Here is a 6,967-nt window from a genome sequence, read left to right on the forward strand (position 1 = left end):
CAGGAATACTTTTAAAAAAGTTAGAGTAATGCATGCGGCTCGTGCACATATGTCGCGAATTATGTAATATCTATCTGTACATCCCAGTACGGTGGCGGTTTGTTCATTAACTATAGTTACGATGACATAATATCAAGTCTCGAAAGACAGCATTAAATACTGCCATGTGGATAGTGATGATATGTGATAAATGAGTAAAATCGTGACGTGGCTTACCATGATCTTATTCTTGTCCGGTATGAAGTGCGTCACCAAAAGTTGAAGCAGCGCCACCATGCGATCTGAGCTCGAATTCCTTTCGTTTTTGGAGATACACAGGTAACTTTTTCGGAAATTGAAATTTTTTCCCAGGTGTCGATGTTCCCCAATATATCGAATCGGAGTTCATTTTTAATTGTTTCTTCGCCAATGTTGTTCTCCCTCTGTCGGTCTTTTTTTGGCTCAAACCGTTGTCAAGGTCAGGAATGGACAACTTCGATTTGATAGTCACAAGCAGAATATTTGCCAGCTTTCCCAAAAACAGATTGTTAATAACACGTGGCATGGGATTGTGATTCATGGGCGTTTTGTAAATTTTAAGGACCAGCATCGTGAATGCAACGGAAAGTCCAATGATCGCCATGTTGAAAAGAAGATACCGCGTGAGATATGGAACCGTGGACGAGGTTGCGGGTAAAAAGTCAATAACCAAGAGGTTGAAGACGTACATCGTAAGCAGTAGCGTTATACTCAGGTCAAGCTTCTCAGGAGAAGACGAGGGGAGGAAGAAACTGGCCATACTAAGAATTGAGACAACTACGCAAGGTAGTATAACATTCATAATATAATAAAGAGGTTTGCGTTCGATGTTGAGCGTAATAATTATACTTGTAAAACTATCGTATCCCTCGTCCATGGCAATGAAAACCTTCGGCACCGCCTCGGCTGTTGATCCGGTAATGTCCCATTCAACGTTTTGAATATAATTTTCTGGCGCCAAATTATCAGCGCCCGGTGATAGACGAACCAATCGATCGAAGTATTTCCAGAGCCCGAACTCGAAGTAGCATGTCTGTATGTCTACGGGAAAGTACGTAATATCCATCAGCAAGGTGTGCGTAAAATGCCAGGTGTCACTTTCACGATATGGCCATCCGGAAACACCTGTACGTCCATGTAAGAAAGATGTACCATGGGATACCCTTGAAAATCACCATCCGCACTGTAATATAATATAATATAAGAAATACGTTACTGTAACAGTATTATCCCCTATTTGTATATACCACTAATTGTCCTCGCCATCGCATTCACTGTTCGAAATAACAGGATTGCATATATCGATGACGGGAGACAATGACACATTTGGGGGAGGCAAACATTCGTGGCTCTTTCGTTTTCAATAAGATAACAGAGACCATGGACGATTGAAGTCTATTGAGATGTAACCTTTCACCTGTTTAGCAGTGACGTGTCAGGGTTCCATATGTAACTCACTGGTACAACTATTACAGTGACGTCATCGTAATTGGAAAAATTCCAACTTAAACGATAGTCATTCCATTCCTGTAATGGATCGAGCAGTAAAAAAATATTCTATCAATTGTGAAAATGTGATATGGTAACGTAATTACACTCAAACTTCTATACAATTCATTAATCCAACCAAATATTACTTATGGCTTAGACATCTGGATTAACACGCATTTGAAAGCATTTTGTTATCGCGCGAAACAAAATGATAGTGCGTTCTAGGACGTTCTTCAATCGAGACGTTCGGTACCTTCATCTAAAAAAATAAAAAAGCCATTTGACATTTATCAACTGCACAAATCAAGATGTAATTCACAATAATACAGCACATTGCCTTATTTTTTCAAACTCCCTGACCATTGAATTTCTTATAATAATTGAAATGCAAAACCTTCTCATTTAGTGTTATACATTGGGCCTAAATTATGGAACCACGTTTGAAATATAATGACCCCCCCCCCACTCATATCATTCGAAAAATTTACTAAACAAATATTTGTTGTCCGATTATCAAAACTTGCCAATTTATTTATTTCCTTTTCTTTTAATTACTGTCCATTTATTTATTGTTTTGGCATTTATAATTCCCGTCAGCGTTTAATATTATCATGTTTACAAGTAGTCCTCTAAAAATATATTTCTTTCCAGTTATTCACAGGAAACCAGACTAGACTAGCTCTATGCCTTTTCCTCAAACAACATATCTTCTCGTTACCGTGTAATTGTTATTGAATGAATGCACATTTATATAAATATGTAAACGTTGGTGTGACGTAGCGAAATTTATTGCTGGTAGATTAATCAAGCATTATGTAAATCAACTTGCGAAAAGGCAGCAAACGACAGGCGCTGTCCTTACCACGGGGTGAGTATGTCATAATATTCAAATGGTGTGGAGTCACAGTCATAAATTGAGATTCATTCATACCCAGCTGCGAATGTTAATGTCCGCAGGCTCGTGCGTCTAGAAATACCCTGCTGCTCACCGGAAGGACATGATAAATGGTCAGAATAGCGATGTTTAGCAACATGTTTGCACTTATATTGAGCACACACACGAGTCAGGGTAATCAACACGTACACGGTTTAGTCGTTTGAGCAAAGCCCACTTCACATACACACACACCGTTCAGTTTCAAATAATGCGGAATTTACCTGGTACATCCATACGTTGATCTTGATCATCTGCATTTTTTCATCCTGAAAATTTACGGTGACAATGTTACAAATGAATGTGGTGAGCACGAGCTAGGACGAGTTCTGTCCATCGTGAAATATGTACGCGACTTTCATAGGATTTCATTTTGTTTTTGGATATCTCTTTTGTAATATCTCAATGTCAAAGTTCGATCTTTCAGTGAGGAATATTGTGTTTTGATACTCGTGCTTTATCAATATTGATCATCATAAAATGTTTATAGCATACTATTATACATCTGTCACCGTAACGCCATAAGTTACAGAGTGCCGTAATTTTGCGGTGTTTTACGGGGTATTTTCATCCTACCATATTAGGAAATGCGAATTCCAAATATGGAATGATTACGCGCGTAAGCGTTCTCTAATGATAAAAACAAACATGGCTGCCACCAGGTTTTGACCGGACTCCATACAAAGAAGTTCGCTGATTCTGTTCTAAACCTTTTAGATTTCGGCATTCCTATGATGTATCCTTGGTAGGAAAAGATATATAATAATAAGGTTAATACGAAGATACCTCAAAGTATGCACTCAGGCAGTACGCTGTCGTATCTTCGTAATAACCTTATATTATTGTGATTGGAAATACCCCAGAAATAGTTTCGCGTTTGTTCAATCCCATGCGATGTTTAATACCACTGCGACGCTATGCTCTTTGTTCTGTTTTTACGTTCGATTTTAGGCAAAACGCGGGATCTCGCAGTGAAAGGGAAATGGTCTACTTAAAGCGATCTGATCTTCTAACTACATCCTATATTCAATCAGACTGTCTGCACAACATTGTTCAGACGCGACTACCGCCATCAACGTCGAGACTTACCACATCGATAAGCTGCACCATCGTCATGTAAAATGAAACCTCGACAGTGCCACCAACGTCGGCAACCGGTCTTACGTCCTTACTATAACATTGGAATAAGTGACGCAGCAGTCGATATTCCCCATTCACACGCTCCCCTTCTACAAATTAATTAGAAAGTAATTATGCATGAAATACGTAGAATGCATTCAGGAAAATTAGTATATACAAGTTGTTCGTCACCTCATAATATAGTAGGGTAATCAAAGCAAATACGTTGAGAGATTTGGAAATATACAAATAGCAACGCGATACAAACAGATATTGTGTAGTGTTTGTTTTTGAGCAACATGTTATAATGAGGTAATAATATTTGCGCTCGGGTATGTAGTAGCTATCAAATACCCTTGCTTGTTGATTCTAACCTCTAATTAATTTTCGCTTTTAGTGTATTTATGTGCACAAGTAAATCGGTTCTGTTATTTTGCTGATTATGAGCACACGCACAAAGTGGCGTTTTAAAGTAAAATATAACGCTATATTTATTCGTTTACGTGTGAAGTACGAGACTGTATTCCCACTGGACGCACAGAGTTTTCCTCTACGCAATCGTTCCACCGCCCGTGCATTAGAATACCACACATTGATAAAAATGACGTATCTTTACAAATAGGTCTGGTCAACAAACATTATTTTTTTTAAATACCTGGTACCTGGTTTCATTATCTAAATTTTCAACAATTCTGAAAGATTACTTTTTAATTAAGTCGTGTTTTACCTCGATAGAGTCCGATGTATTAATTTTTTTTAATAAATTCGCAAAATAAAAAAAAAAACATTCTGAAGATTTTCGAAACACTGTAAATAGCAATCTTGAAAAATCATATACCATTTAATTCAGCTCAATCTTAACATCTTTAAATTTGTCATATGTTGAATATGACATTTAGCTAACGCCTAACGCGAATATCACTCAATTATATGGAGTCTTTCTTCTTTCTTGAACTTTGTTGAGATTTACATATAGCCGACATGCAACTAACGACGAATCTTACAAAAATAGTATAATATGAACAAACACGGATCAAAATATAGTAATTCAGTCGAGTGTATGTTAATATGCTATATATGTAATGGACAACATTGTTATTGTGTCATTTTACGAAGAACAGAGTGGTATTTGATGATTACGTCAAATCACGTGACCTGTAATTGCTGATACACACATCAAAAACAACTCGATGACATGCGTCTCGGGTGACATAATATTATTAGTCTATGTTTATTTTAAATAATAAATATAATACGTTGACATTTACAGAATTAAAGTATACACGATACAGCAACATTAGACGGTGCGAATAACACACACACGACATTATGAATTTTGTTTAATGTATATTATGCATGGCCATTACAAATTGTGGACAGAAGTGAGATAAGAGTACAATTTAAACGTAAACATGTCGGCGGGAAACACTTTCAGGGCAAATTGAATCTAACCCGCATGCATGTGTTCAAGGGAAAAGGGGAATTATAGTTCGTGAACTCGGAAAACGCGGTTATACAAGTATACAACTTGGAACCGCACTCAAGACATGGATGGAAAGGGTGCATAATTGGAACCTGACCGTTGACATTCCGTGGCGACGTCCAAGTTTTCTAAGCGAGAGTGCATGATTGTAATAAAGAAATACGTGACACAAGTAAGAATACACCAGTTCGTCAAGTAGAGTGTCACCGTGGGATTTGTAACTACCAACTAATAGTGGTTTTAGACCAGGACTATCGATGAATGTATAATTATGAATGATCATTTTCAAAATTGTTTCCAAATCCAATAATGGTGTACAGAGAGAGAAAAAATGGGGACACAAAAATATTTTTATAGAAGCTGATGGTTAGTCATGACGATCATTTTGTTACTTGTTTGAGTTCTAACAATTTTGTCATCTCGTATTTGTGTTACATTTGCGTCGCAGTCGGACACTTTTCGTTGTTTACTTCGAAAACAGAAACAAAGTATCCCGTGGATGGATCAATTACTGAACGCAAACGATCGCAGGAAGTATTTTCAGAATAACCACGTGTTATAATTGCACGAAAAAAAATCTGGGTAAATCCATATTATATAAATATTCCACTGCGTTAGTGAATATAATTTGGATACACAAGCAAATTGTGAGCCAAAACGAAAACCATTAAAAAATTGACATTCAGTATTCATTTCGCACAAATTCGTTGATCATTTATTTTTAAAACGGGGGCGTCGTCACCTGCACATGCGTTTACAACCAAACGTTTACCCAGGAGTCTTTGCTTTTTTAGCGTGTGTTGTTATCATCACCTGGGACTCAATTCCCGCGCGTGTGCAGATGACGACCCTCGCGCTTTAATATCTGTCTCAAAATCCAAATGAAACTTTAGCAATGACCTCGAAGTGTATCTTTATCATTCGTATCATTTGCTAAATTATAAAGTAAGAACCACAGGGCATGACAAACTTGCATTGGATTCAAATGTTCATATCAATCCGTGATATTAACAATCTAACGCGATAACCCTGTAAACGAGTAGTGCTCATTATTGACGTCTTCGTTGACCTGTGTTTCTATGGAAACGAATCTGGTCATAATCTCTGAGTCGGAGCTACGTCACAGAACGTTCCACGCTACTAAGACGCGTACCATCGTACCTTGTATTTCTATGGGGTCTGCGAGAACTGCTGTGGAACGCCGTTCGAATAACCGGTGAAAAAAGATAAAGTCGAGAAAACAGCACAAACTCAACTTGGAGGCTAAATGTTGCACACGTACTCTGTTCAGGGGAGTCTCTCAGCATATATCCCAAAGTACCTTTTTCTAAGACTCGGCCTTTGTTTTCACCGTGATGGTTGCCTCCCGGATGTCTGCCCCCAGGAATATCTCCTTCAAGGTTTGATTTAGAAAACATAATGTACTAGCACATTGTCGTACATTTAAAACGTGGTCACTTAATACTGCACATGGCTAGGTACCGTGTGATTCAAGTATATTATCACAACTGTGACGGATATACTCGCCAATCACGTGTTAACCTTCGATACAGCAGCAGTGAGATTATCGTTAGGATATTAGGTTCTCCACTGAATGTGGGAACTATAATTGAAACAAGCATCTGCCAAAACGAGGCTTATCATACGCATTCAAGTTCAAATTAAACATGTCAGGTTTAAAGCCTAACAGACAACTTTCGTATCAAGTCTTGTCTCATTGATCAATTATACTACATGCAATTGCGTTGTTGATGCTGGTCCGTCTAACCCGACTGTACGTGTGGTCATCATCGTTTTGTAGCGTGGGAAACTGTATATCAGAGTAACAACTTCACGTACGCTGGGGTTACCCTTATCAGCTATGTGAAGCATTTCAGTAGTCTGAGCAATGTTCGGGTTTGACTTACGAGTACAGCATTTTG

General features: G+C 38.0%; 1 pseudogene; it reads right to left on the reverse strand.

Moving 5' to 3' along the window:
• Window positions 1–223: 223 nt before the first annotated feature.
• Window positions 224–6,463, reverse strand: LOC144346265 (neuronal acetylcholine receptor subunit alpha-2-like; annotated as a pseudogene).
• Window positions 6,464–6,967: the final 504 nt, after the last annotated feature.

This window comes from Saccoglossus kowalevskii, chromosome 12 (assembly GCF_978046115.1).
Source record: "Saccoglossus kowalevskii chromosome 12, keSacKowa6.1, whole genome shotgun sequence".
Taxonomy (NCBI): domain Eukaryota; kingdom Metazoa; phylum Hemichordata; class Enteropneusta; family Harrimaniidae; genus Saccoglossus; species Saccoglossus kowalevskii.